Here is a 13,334-nt window from a genome sequence, read left to right as displayed (position 1 = left end):
CTGAATTGTAAAATTTTTGTATATTGTTAAAATTGTAATTCTAAATTGTACTTCAAAAATAATTATTTCTGATTGTATTTATGTCACCCATCATGAAAACTGGACTCTATATATACATCTAAACATATAAGTATGAACTATTCTAGTTAAAATTTTTAATAGTTTTTTTTCTTTTTTGGTGCCTATAATTTCTGCTGGCTTTTCTCCAATGAACATTGAAATCTTTCTGTATGTGTTATCAATAAGAAAACTACCCTGGAACATTAGAAAAACCCAACAAGAGACTTGGCTTTCATCAAGCACATTATCAGACTTTGAGAAGATATTGAAGGCATTGACTTTGAAAATCATCTCTTTTTCTCAAGAAGAAAGCAGTGGAGAAGCAAATTTGCTTCATTCAGTGAATCCCCAGTTTGGGGGTTGGGGGGCTTAGAGACATTGTAAAATCAAATCTTGTGTTATATTTTTCTCCTGGCTCACTTTTTTTGAGAAGGTTTATGGGCTATTTGGCTGGTGAGACACGATCCCCTCCTAAGAAAATGTAGGTGCTCAGACAGGTAACCTCTGCTGCTACTGTTTTTATTTGTTTGTTTGTTTAATTTTATTTAAGATTTGTTTTTGTTGTACTAGGATTTTTTAAAATGTAATATATTGCAGGATTTATAACCAGGTTCACTGACTGCTTGCTTGCTTTCTTTTTCTTTTTCTTTTTTTTTTTGTTAAAACAAAACAAAACAAAGTTTCATTTAAAATACATTTAGGCACCTTTGGAGCTTGGATTTTGGAATGTTTCAGTAGTGGACAGAAATCTGCTGTTGGAATCTTCTAGTCTTCCAGGTTTAATTTGAAATGTTTTTAGTTTTGTTTTGGATTTTTGTGTGGCATTTTATTTCCTTTATATCAATGCCATTTTGCCATGCTGTTTTGGGGTGGCTGCCTAACTCTAGTGAAAATTCTTTTCTATATTAACGAAAGTTTGGCCTTTGAAAATCCTTAATGTTTTGCATTTTTTACATTGTTTTTAAAGAAATATTCTAACTGCTTGCACTGTTACTGTTCTTTACCAGCCTTTTCAGGAGCCAAAAAAACAAATACAAACAAACAAAAAAATACCCAGAGAAAAAACTTTCCTTCTTCCCCCTTCCTGATGATGAGTGAGAAGTATTGAGAACTTTCGGGGTCATTGCCCTTCTAAACTCCCCTTCCCCCAATAATGCAGCTGTATAATGAATGGTAAATGCACCGGTTTGGATTCAGGCACAGCCCAGCCTGCTTGCAGGTAATTTAACTCTTTCTCCTTTCTTTCCATCACTAGGCTAATTTTCTTTTTTAAAAAACTTCTCCTCCTTTGTATGCTTTAAAAAGTAACCATGGGTTTGTCATAAATCTCAATTAAAAATAAATAAATCTAGCAAATGATATGATTAAAGGAGAGCTTTTGGGGGTAAAGTTTGACTTGGTTACGATATACTCAGGACTTTCTTGGAATTTTGTTTAGCCATTTAGATGACTCCATTTCTTGAATATATGTCTATAATTAAATATTTCAGAGTGTGAATTTTTTGGCTTTGTTTTTGTTTTGGGTTTATTTGTTTCTTCCATTGTGCTACTCTGGCTTAAGCTTTTTCAGGGGTTGGTGTTCCGAATACACAGTGAGCTCACAGTATAAAGACATCAATTAGGAGTTGACAGGTATGGAAAACTAGAGTTTTGAAAGGTAAAATCAGGTTCTAGGTTATATATATGGTAAAAACCCAACATAGCATTTGTTTTACCTTAGTGCTTCTCTTTCTGTGACATTATAAAAGTGGAAGGGGTTAATAAGACAAAGAGAATACAAAACATTTTAGTTCTTTTAGGAGGAATGTGATTTCAGAACTAATCATTTTGGCGGTTCTAAGATACTAGTTCTAACAAGGAGATGTGAGCAGTTTGAGATGATCAGAAAATCATGGTTTAAACATTCAAAATTACAGGTTTGAACAGATAGGAGGGCATTTCTGAGGTACAAGATGGCTAAGCACATTAACCAAGGACATAAATTGTCAGGGATAGGACTGTACACCTTGTCCATTTTAGTAGCCTTTCTGTTAGGTAATAAAGTAAACTATCCTCTCCACTGTCTTTATGCCAGTCTACCTACCCTTTCTTCTTTTCTCCTATCCTTTCTAAAGTTTTAGCTCTGAGCTTTTGCTATTTTGGGGTATTATCATCTTTCTAATAGGTAGAATTTTAGTGAGAGTAGTCAGGACCTTTTCAAGATATACTTCTGCATAATTTCATCCTGTGGCTTCAGACGTACTATCCAAACAGGCTGTACGTCCAGTGAGTCACTAGTTAGTGAACAGGAAGTCTTGGCTTGTAATGCTATTTCTGTAGCTGAAGGAAGACATGTGATCAGTGATTAACCTGTTCTGTGCTTCAGTTGACTCTTAAAAGGACAGTCATTCCCCTTAAGGATCTTACGACAAAGATATTTATCTGTTGGATTGGAATTTACTAACAAAGGGGTCCCAGCTGCACTCAAGCAAGAATTTGTGATGTATACTTTAAAAAAAAAAAAGCCTTATTCAGGAGAGCCTTGTTCTCTTGCTGATATGAATGACTCACACTAGAGTATACAAACTATGTGATTGTATAAGGCACGGAGAGTTTAACCACCTCTGGTCAGCTGCCTGTCTGAATACCACTGACTTGTTAAGAATGATCTTGCGTTTAGATTTTACCATATTCATACTTACTAGGTGAGCCTTATATAGCATATATACCTGGCTGCTATTGTGGGGTTTGGGAACATGAGGGGTGGGTGAACTGTTGTTGTTTTAGGTTTCAGTCAGACAGACATCCCTGTGCCTCAGTTCCCAGAAGCACAGCAGGCCTCTAGGAGCATCCGTGGGAACGGCGCAGTCCTGACATCACCAACTCTCCTGCTCAGGCTCATCCCATATACAGAGGTCAAAGGGTGGGGTTTGAGACTGGGGGAAGGAATGAGAAAGTAGAAGCAACGTCACTGCAGCGCCACTGTTGACTAGTCTTTGGTGCTTCTGTCAGTGTTTGTTTTATTTCCTGATTTTTTTAAGTTGGCAAAACTGTGCATATTTTTATCTTGATGAAGGCAGTGGGAGGGTGGAACAAAAACAAGACATTACTGCTATTTGTAGTTCATTACCAGAGATTGTCCCTTAACAACTAATAAAGAATAAATTTGGAACGTAGACTTAGATGACAAAAAGAATGGGAATAGAAATGAATCCAAGGATTTTTTTTTTTCCTTGTCCTAACATAGTGGCAGAGCCAAAGTAGAATCCCAGGATTTTAACAAACAGAAGACATTTATGCTGTGTCAATCCCCACTTCTACAACTGCTATTGTATTTGTCATTCTGTCTCCCCTTTTCCCCTAATTCTTTTATGTATGTATAGTTTGAGGAAATGTGCATTTACGGTCAGTCCTTTTTAGAGGACTTAATGAATTTATTACTCTTTTGCAAAAAATATACCTACTGCTTATATGGGCATACAAATGCTACCCTATTTTAAATGTAGGTGGCGTATGTGTTCGTGTTTTAATGTATTCAGAGCCTTGGGCAATAAGCAGTCCAGAACATTGAAAACTCAAGCAGGTAAAGCACCTAACACCCTTAGTTTCTAGAGTTACTTTAAAAAACTTTTACATTGCTGCATCTTCCACAGTTCTTGGGTAGTCTCTGAACTTAAAATTTGTAGGAGTTGTAGACTGCCTACTTCAAATGTTAAGTTATAGTGTTTCTTCATAGATTGTAGGAGTAGGTAAAGAAGGAAACAGAAAAGAAAATGGCTTCTTGAGATGGCAACTGCTGAGTGGCTAAATTTTTCCACTTCTTTTCTTTTTACTTTTTTTTGTAAATTTTCCTAGCTTAGCATGAATATTAATCATACAGTGTTTGATTTTCTGTGATTGGGATTTTTGTTTTTGATTTTTGGAGGGAAGGTCTTGGAGAAACATTAAAAAGTTGGTATATATGCAAAAATACAAAATGTTAAACAAAGTAATGTTTTCTATTTAATCTAAATGGTAAGCAGTAATTTTTTCTATATACCCTTCTGCTGCAGCAGAGAATTAAACTGGTAGGTGGCAGCAGAGGAAGGAATTCTTCAGATTGATGGCTACTGACTTAAAATCTGCCTAGGAGAAGAGAGAGAGCGTGACATACCAACCGAAGCAAGGGGGCAAAAATGGAAGCAGGATTAGGATTCCTGGATTGTGACTCTAAATGGTAAGTTATCTTTAATCGTGTGTTTTTGGTCTGATAGCAGTGTTATATGTCATATGATATTGTACAATGGCGTGCGATCATAGATGCCTGTAGGTTCTTGCCTGAGGTTGAATTTAACCTCACTGGTGTACTCTCATTCTTTACTCTGAATGATAACTAATAGTATATAAGATTAGGATTTTCTCCTCAGTATGTTGGTGTATATGACCTTTAATTATGACAAAATTATACTGACAGTAAGTCTGATTTTTTTTTTTTAATTTGTAAGGGAAATAAAATATGCATTGTTGATAATTTTATAAAAACAAAAGGTTCTGGCCGGACACCGTGGCTCACGCCTGTAATCTTAGCACTTTGGCAGGTGGATCACCTGAGGTCAGGAGTTGAAAACTAGCCTGGCCAACATAGCAAAACCCCACCTCTACTAAAAATATAAAAATTAGCTGGGTGTGGTGGCAGGCACCTGTAATCCCGGCTTCTCGGGAGGCTGAGGCAGAGGTTGCAGTGAGCCAAGATCGTGTCACTGCACTTCAACCTGGGCGACAAGAGAAAAACTCTCATCTCAAAATAAATTAATTAAAATAAAAAAATAAAACAGTCTTCCTTTGTAATGGGAGCTTTGGAGATAACAATATATAATTGGAAAAAAAGTATTGGGGTTGGAGTGATCTCTTCCAACTGGCTGTCTCTAGATCAAGACTCATTTCCTTGTCACTGCGCCGTGTTCTGCTCTGCCATCAGTTCCCCCCTGCCCGTTCACCTTTCTCTCTTGATTATCTGGCTGGACTTTTCCCCTGTTCCTCTGTGTCTCCCTGTCTTTGTGCTTCTCCCTTACCTGAGTCTGTTTGTAAGCTTCTTTCACATTCAGTTCTGAATTTTAATTATCCAATGTTGCAATTTTTCATCTCTGCCTGTTTTTCCTAAGAGAGTGTGTATGTCTGTCTCTTCTTCCCTCCCTCTCTCCCCACTTTTCATTTGCATTCTTTATTAGAATTTGACTAGACTGAATAGAAGAAATTAAATGATACTTGGAAGTTCTCTAGAATTAAAGAATGTAAATTTCAATTAAATTTATAATAAGATGCAGAGCTGTTTGTTCTCTCATCTACTTACTTATTTTAACTGTAGTGTCTCTTGTTTCTGGCAGCCAAGCTGTGTAAGATCATTTGGACAGAAATGAAAAGCGTATGGTTCTTAATTCTTTTTTTTTTTTAAAGACAGGGTCTCACTCTGTCACCCAAGCTGGATAGACTGCAGTGGCATGATCTCAGTTCACTGCAACCTCCACCTCCTGCATTCAAACGATTCTTGTGCCTCGGCCTCCTGAGTAGCTAGGATTACAGGTGTGTACCACCACACCTCACTGATTTTTTTTTTTTTTTTTTGTCATTTTAGTGGAGATTGGGTTTTGCCACAGTAGCCAGGCTGGTCTTGAACTTCTGGCCTCAAGTGATCCACCTACCTCAGCCTCCCAAAGTGATGGGATTACAGGCATGAGCCACCACCTCTGGCTTATTTCAACAACTTTTAACTTCAAGTTGACTCTTGATGTTTTTTAAAGTTTCTAATGAAATCAGAAAATGAGCAGAGCAGTCAGTATTTTTAGAGACCTTCATATTAGAGAGTATTACATTTTAGTCTTATAAATGAGGGTTAAACTGTAACTGGTATAATTCTGTTTTTAGGGCGTATATGTGACCATCTTAGAAGGTTTTTTATTCTAGTAAAGTAGCACACATAATTGTTTTCAACTTTTAAAGATGATAAAAACTGTATATCTAGAGGAAGAAATTATTAAAGAAGGGGAGTCCTGACTCCTGTTAATACCTCTAATAACAGAATGAGCTACCAGCCTGCAGAGCCCTGCCATAGAAGTTAGAGTAATCTGGAACGTTTCGTCATCTCATGTAATCTTGAATTTGTACATAGAAGTCCAGAGAAGTTGGTGACTTGAGCCAGGCCTAGGATTCCCGTGTCCTGATTGTCAGTCCAGGGCTCTTCGCATTGTACACCATGCCTCCTCAAAATCTGTAGCTACCGAGCATGTGCCCTGCAGTGAGGGCTGCGGCGTCACCAGGAAGTCCTGTTTGTGCTTGTGGTTACCTAAGATAACATGGAGGGTCTGTTGAAGTAAAGGATGCTAAGGCAAGCTGTAGATGGCCATTTTAGATGGTTTGTATGCAGAATTGTTTACATGTTTTGCATGTATATTTATTTATTGTATACAGCAAACGTAATTATGAATACATCGTGATTACAGGGTTCGACACTGAAAAGGTATCCCTTGCTGACTTAAAAAATGATGCAAAAAGGCCTTTGTTTTCCCTTTAACTTCTGGTCAAGGGAGAAGAGGAGTGGATTCCTTATATCTAGTTTACCATGAATCCTCACCTACCTTCCATTTCTATTCTGGAATATGAATCAATCTACAATAAAGATAACCTTTTTATTCTGAAACTCCTGTTCCTTGAAGATTTTTAGGCTAGCAGTGGGTAAGTGGATCGTTAAATAAGATGATTGTGTTTACTTGTAATAACAGGATGTATAGTAACATGATGCCAGAATAACTGATATATTGTCTAAATGTGCATTTTCTTTTTCTTAACCATGTAAAAAGAGGAGCCTTTATTTTTTAAAATGCGCTGAATGCTGAAAAACATCATGTGTATTAGTTTGGAGCATAAGAACACACTGCCTCTGTTAATATGGTCAGTGTCTAAATTTTTTGAAATAATTTTATCTTAATTTTGACTCGTGGCCCAGGCATGGTAGCTCACGCCTATAATCCCAGCACTTTGGGAGGCCGAGGTGGGCAGATCACTTGAGGCCAGAAGTTCAAGATCACCTTGGCCAACATGGCAAAACTTTGACTCTACTAAAAATACAGAAATTAGCTGGGCATGGTGCTGTGTGCCTGTGATCCCAGCTACTCTGCAGGCTGGAACAGGAGAATCATTTGAGCCCAGGAAGCAGAGGTTGCAGTGAGCCAGGTTCACGCCACTGTACTCAAGCCTAAGTGACAAAACAGTCATTTGGATTAACGTATAGAAACGTTAACGTTTTAGAACTGAAAGAAAGTGATAAACTTGAGTTTTAATCTGAACCAAAAATTGTTTCTTTTGTAACTTACTGTAAAGTTAACCTAGAACACAAAGAGAGCACATAACTTGAATTTTGTTTGTCTGGACATATTCGCACAACAATTTTATTTTGTGTGTTCTACAAGAAATTTTTTTCTTTAGAGTTTTTCTCTTGGTACAGTTTTTCTGACTAAAATGAAGCACAATTGTCTGTATTATAGGATTGCTAAGGAGTAATAGTACAGAGACATCTTCGTGATTATGTTTTTTAAGTTACAAATATTCAGTGTCTGAAATTGGGTTGATTTTTTTTTTTTTTTTTTTAAGATGGAGTTTCGCTCTTGTTACCCAGGCTGGAGTGCAATGGCGTGATCTCGGCTCACCGCAACCTCCGCCTCCTGGGTTCAGGCAATTCTCCTGCCTCAGCCTCCTGAGTAGCTGGGATTACAGGCATGTGCCACCATGCCCAGCTAATGTTTTGTATTTTTAGTAGAGACAGGGTTTCGCCATGTTGACCAGGATGGTCTCGATCTCTCGACCTCGTGATCCACCCGCCTCGGCCTCCCAAAGTGCTGGGATTACAGGCTTGAGCCACTACGCCCGGCCTTTTTTTTTTTAACATGTTATTTCTTTAGTGTAGTTTATTTAATTCAGTTCCTGGGAGGCTGGGCACTGTGGCTCTTACCTGTAATCCCAGCATTTTGGGAGGCCAAGATGGGAGGATAGGTAACAAAATGAGGAGAGACCCTGTCTTTACAAAAAAAAACCTAAGGTGTCTATAATAAGTCACAAAACTTGCAGATTAAAAAAAAGGAAAAACTTTTTGGCTGTTTTGGTGTCAGTATCTTAATGAAGTGGAAACATTATGGACCTATAAATTAACTTACGACTGCTCACTCAAAAGAGAGAACAATTTCTAGGGAGTTAGAATAGTTTTTCCTGAAGTAGAGTCAAATAAATTTGGGAAATAAGGTTGCTCTTGTAAAACAGTAATAAGTTTACTTTTCTTTTCTTTTTTTTTTTTTTTTGTATTCTCCAAAGTGGTATCTTTTTTTTTTTTTTTTGAGACGGAGTTTCGCTCTTGTTACCCAGGCTGGAGTGCAATGGCGCGATCTCAGCTCACCGCAACCTCCGCCTCCTGGGTTCAGGCAATTCTCCTGCCTCAGCCTCCTGAGTAGCTGGGATTACAGGCACGCGCCACCATGCCCAGCTAATGTTTTGTATTTTTAGTATAGACGGGGTTTCACCATGTTGACCAGGATGGTCTCGATCTCTTGACCTTGTGATCCACCCGCCTCGGCCTCCCAAAGCGCTGGGATTACAGGCTTGAGCCACCGCGCCCGGCAGTTTACTTTTATTTTCTAATGGTAAGAACATTAAAAGTCTTCTAAGTCAGAATCAGAGAATACTTTGTTAGCTAAGCTCACCATGACAAATTCTTTGATAATACAAAGGTGGTTGTGGATTTTGGTAGTCTAATCAATTTAGAATGTTTTATTGTCATCTTAGTTGATTTTCTGTCTTTATTGTATTTTTGTTTTATCCAGGTTATAGAGACTTTTAAAATCTATGATATAAGTAAGTTGTATGTGTTTTTCTCTCCTAGGTTCTTTTGAAGTAAACAGGATCTTTTTTGCTTACCCTCACTAACAGAATGGATGAAGATAGATTTGACTATGTGCTTTTTCAAGTGGAGAATATGAATATACAGAACAAGAAAGCAATAACTCTAATCTGTTTGATTCAATCTGTTTTCTAAAATAAAGATACCATGCACTGCAAATAAGATAGCATGCAGTGTGACATGTTCTTTTGCCAGCTGTTTCTCTATACTCCATTCTATATCAGTTCACTTTGGTCAGGTATCGACTTGACAGACACAGTGGGGGTATGGCCGTTTTGAGACTCTGTCTCAGAAAAATAAACAGTTAACATGGTGCTAGGCATGGTGGCCTACGTCTGTAATCTAGCACTTTGGAAAGCCCAGGCGAGTAGACCACTTGAGGTCAAGAGTTCGAGACCAGCCTGACCAACATGGTGAAACCACATCTCTACTAAAAATTATGTGATATATACAAAAATAAACCAGGTGTGCATAATACCAGATAGGAGGCTGAAGCAGGAGAATCACTTGAAAAATCTTAGTCGGGCCGCAGTGGCTCATGGCTGTAATGTCAACACTGGGAGGCTGAGGTGGGTGAGCCCAGGAGTTCAAGACCAGCCTGGGCAACATCTTAAAATCCGGTCTCCACCAGAAATACAAAAATTAGCGCAGCATGGTGGTGGACACTTGTGGTCCCAGCTACTCGGGAGGCTGAGGTGACAGGATCATCTGAGCCCAGGAAGTCGACACTGCAGTGAGCCATGATTGTGCTGTTGCACTGTATCCTGGGTAACAGAGCGAGACCCTTTCTGAAAAAACAGAAACAAAAAACGGTTATTCTCATTTAACAAATGTATTGTTAAAGCATACATGCTAGTGTCACTTTGGATCCTTCAAAAGGCAGACGCCAAGATGGAGTCAGATAGGCTGAGACATACTGAGGAAAATGCCTATAGGGATACAAGGGAGAGGGACCGGGCGGGAGGGACGGCCTTCAGAGTGCAGTGTGCTTCCGAGACCTGTGACGAAGACGGAGGCGAGAACTCAAACCTCAGCTGTTCTGAGAGTCTGCCAGCCTGATGAGGAAGCTCAGAGCAGGGTACCTACTAGAGTAGTCCTGGATTGGGCAGAGATGGCCTGACTGCCAGTCTGCAGCAGCTTGAGGAGAACATAGGGTTTTCACGTGAGTGCTCCAACAAATCGGGAGGCCTGGCAGCTGGAGGCTGGCAGCCAGGTTTGTTACTTGCGTCCAGTTTTGAGACCTGAGTGGCACAACTCCATGGTAACCATTACACTCCTTAACACCGCACAGATGCACTCTACACCTTTGGGTAGAGTGGATGACAAAGTACAGTTAGGCCTTCCCAGCAGTCCCCCAAAGTCTTAGCGAATTCCAGCATTCACTCAAAAGTTTCAAGTTTCAAATCCAAATTCTTGTGGAAATGAGTTCCTTCTACCTATGAGCTGTAAAATCAGAACAAGTTACTTACTTTGAAGACACAACGGGGGTATGGGCATTGGGTAAACATTTTTCTTGCAAATGGGAGAAATAGGCCAAAAGAAAGGGGTTGGGGAGCCTCTGCAAGTTCAAAACCTACAGGGCAGTCATTAAATCTTCGATTCCGTATTCCATATCTAGGGCACACTGCTGCAAGGGGTGGACTCCCAAGACCTTGGGCAGCTCCTCGCCTGCGTCTTTGCAGGGTCCACCCCTCTCAGGTGCTCTCACAGGTTGAGTGTCTGTGGCCTTCTCAGGCTCAGGGTGCAAGCTGCAGGTGCATCTACAAGTCTGAAGGATGGCCCACAGTGCCCCAGAAGGGACTCCATGTGGGGCCTCCAATCCCACATCTCCCCTCCACACGGTCCTAGTAGAGGTTCTGTGTGTGGCCCTCGCCGCTGCAGCAGGTTTCTGCCTGAACGCCCAGGCTTTCCTATGCATCCTCTGAAATCTAGGCAGAGGCTGACAAGAACCCACCACTGTTGCACTCAGGCTTAACACCACACGGAAGCCATTTACAACTTGTATTCTCCAAAGTGGTATCTTTTTTCTTTTTTTTTTTAGACGGAGTTTCGCTCGTTACCCAGGCTGGAGTGCAATGGCGCCATCTTGGCTCACCGCAACCTCCGCCTCCTGGGTTCAGGCAATTCTCCTGCCTCAGCCTCCTGAGTAGCTGGGATTACAGGCACGCCCCACCATGCACAGCTAATTTTTTGTATTTTTAGTAGAGACGGGGTTTCACCTTGTTGACCAGGATGGTCTCAATCTCTCAACCTCATGATCCACCCGCCTCGGCCTCCCAAAGTGCTGGGATTACAGGCTTGAGCCACTGCGCCCGGCCACCCAAAGTGGTATCTTAAGCTGTACTTGCGCCCCTTTGAACCCTGGCAGGAGCTGGAGCTGCCAAAATGTAGGGAGCAGTGTCTCAAGGCCGTGCAGGGCAGTGCGGCTCTGGGCCTGGCCCATGATGCCATTCTTCCCTCTTAGGTCTCAGGACCTGTGATAGGAGGGGCTGCTGCATAGGTCTTTGAAATGTGTTCAAGACTTTTCCCCATTGTCTTGACTGTTAACACTGGCTCCTTTTTAGTTATGCAAATATCTCTAGCAGGTGGTTGCTCCAGAGCCTGCTTGGATTCCTCTTTTGAGAAAGCTTTTTCTTTCTTTGACACATGGGCAGGCTACAAAATTTCCAAAAGTTTATGCTCTGCTTCCGTTTTAAATATAAGCTCCTTAGCCAGGCACAGTGGCTCACGCCTATAATCCCAGCACTTTGGGAGGCTGAGGTAGGTGGATCACCTGAGGTCAGGAGTTCGAGACCAGCCTGACCAACATAGTGAAACCCCCATATCTACTAAAAAAAGGAAAAAAAATTGGCTAGACATGGTGGCAGGCACCTGTAATCCCAGCTATTCAGGAGGCTGAGGCAGGAGAATCACTAGAACCCAGGAGGCAGAGGTTGCAGTGAGCTGAAATTGCACCACTGTACTCCTGGGGGACAGAGCAAAACTCTTGTCTAAAATGTATATATATGTGTATATATATATATATATATATATATATATATATATATATACACACACACACACACAAGCTCTAACACTTCCTCATTTCCATCCGAGACTCAGCAGCCTGGATCTCACTGTCCGTATCACTATCAGCATTTTGGTCGCAGCCATTTATCCAGTCTCGAAGAAGTTTCAAACCTTTCCTCATCTTCCTGTCTTTTTCTGAGCCTTCCAAACTCTTTCAACTTCTGCTTGTTACCCAGTTCCAAAGTCATTTCCACATTTTCAGGTATCTTTATGGTAATTCCGCACTCCTGGTGCCAATTTTTTTTTTTTTTTTTTAATATTGCTGTACAGAAATACCTGAGACTGGGTAATGTGTAAGAAAGAGGTTTATTTGGCTGGTGATTCTGCAGGCTGTATAGGAAGCATATTCTGCAGGCTGTACAGGAAGCATAGCAGCATGTGCTTCTGGGAGGCCTCGGGAAACTTCAGTCATCATCGAAGACAAAGGGGAAGCAGACACGTCTCATTGTGAACGCAGTAGCAAGGTCAGGGGCAGATGCCACGCACTTTTAAATGACTAGATCTCAAGAGAATGCGAAAGACAGCACCAAGCTATAAGGGATCCGCCCCTGTGATCCAAACACCTCTGGCCAGGCCCCGTGTTCAGCACTGGGGATTAGAATTCAACGTGAGATTTGGGTGGGGACAAATATGCAAACTATAACAGCCTATAATTCACATTTTATCATCAATGGAGCAAGCATTATTCTTGCGGCAAAACTAAGTAAATATTGTCTGTCCCACGTGGATGCAAACCGTTTCTAGTCTTTTTCCTGAGACAGATGGGGGAAAAAAATGCATTTACTAAATCAGTGACTGTATTATGTACCTCAGACTTAGGACTCCTTCCTACTGCATGCAGTCATTGAGTGAGAGTAAACCAGAAAGTGGCCTCAGTGTGAGAACTGAGGTGGATCCAAACCCGGCAGCTGGTCGGGCACGGTGGCTCACACCTGTAATCCAGCACTTTGGGAAGCCAAGGCAGACAGAGCACTTGATGTCAGGAGTTTGAAACCAGCCTGGCCAACATGGTGAAACCCTATCTCTACTAAAAACACAAAAAGTTAACTGGGCATGGCCAGGCTCAGTAGCTCATGCCTATAATCCCAGCACTTGGGGAAGCCGAGGCAGGCGGATCACCTGAGGTCAGGAGTTCGAGACCAGCTTAGCCAACATAGTGAAACCCCGTCTCTATTAAAAATACAAAAATTATCCAGATGTGGTGGCTTGCACTTGTAGTCCCAGCTACTTGGGAGGCTGAGGCAGGAGAATCACTTGAACCCGGGAGATGGAGGTTGCAGTGAGCCGAGATCACGCCACTGCACTT

The 13,334-nt window shown here is 41.0% G+C and overlaps 1 protein-coding gene across 14 annotated transcripts in view; it reads left to right on the top strand.

The window, feature by feature from the left end:
• The window catches only part of RIMKLB (ribosomal modification protein rimK like family member B), a 79,638-nt gene extending 70,512 nt beyond the window's left edge, over nucleotides 1-9,126 (top strand). For 3 of the 14 annotated variants that reach the window (XR_005580075.2, XR_005580073.2, XR_012518551.1), the window contains 3 exons: nucleotides 1,068-1,279; nucleotides 4,092-4,255; nucleotides 8,942-9,126. The gene's annotated coding sequence lies outside the window, so the exon portion shown is untranslated. The other 11 variants (XR_005580074.2, XR_012518552.1, XR_005580072.2 and 8 more) reach the window with 10 other exon arrangements.
• Nucleotides 9,127-13,334: the final 4,208 nt, after the last annotated feature.

This window comes from Saimiri boliviensis, chromosome 7 (assembly GCF_048565385.1).
Source record: "Saimiri boliviensis isolate mSaiBol1 chromosome 7, mSaiBol1.pri, whole genome shotgun sequence".
NCBI lineage: Eukaryota > Metazoa > Chordata > Mammalia > Primates > Cebidae > Saimiri > Saimiri boliviensis.
This window is presented reverse-complemented; position numbering and strand designations above follow the sequence as displayed.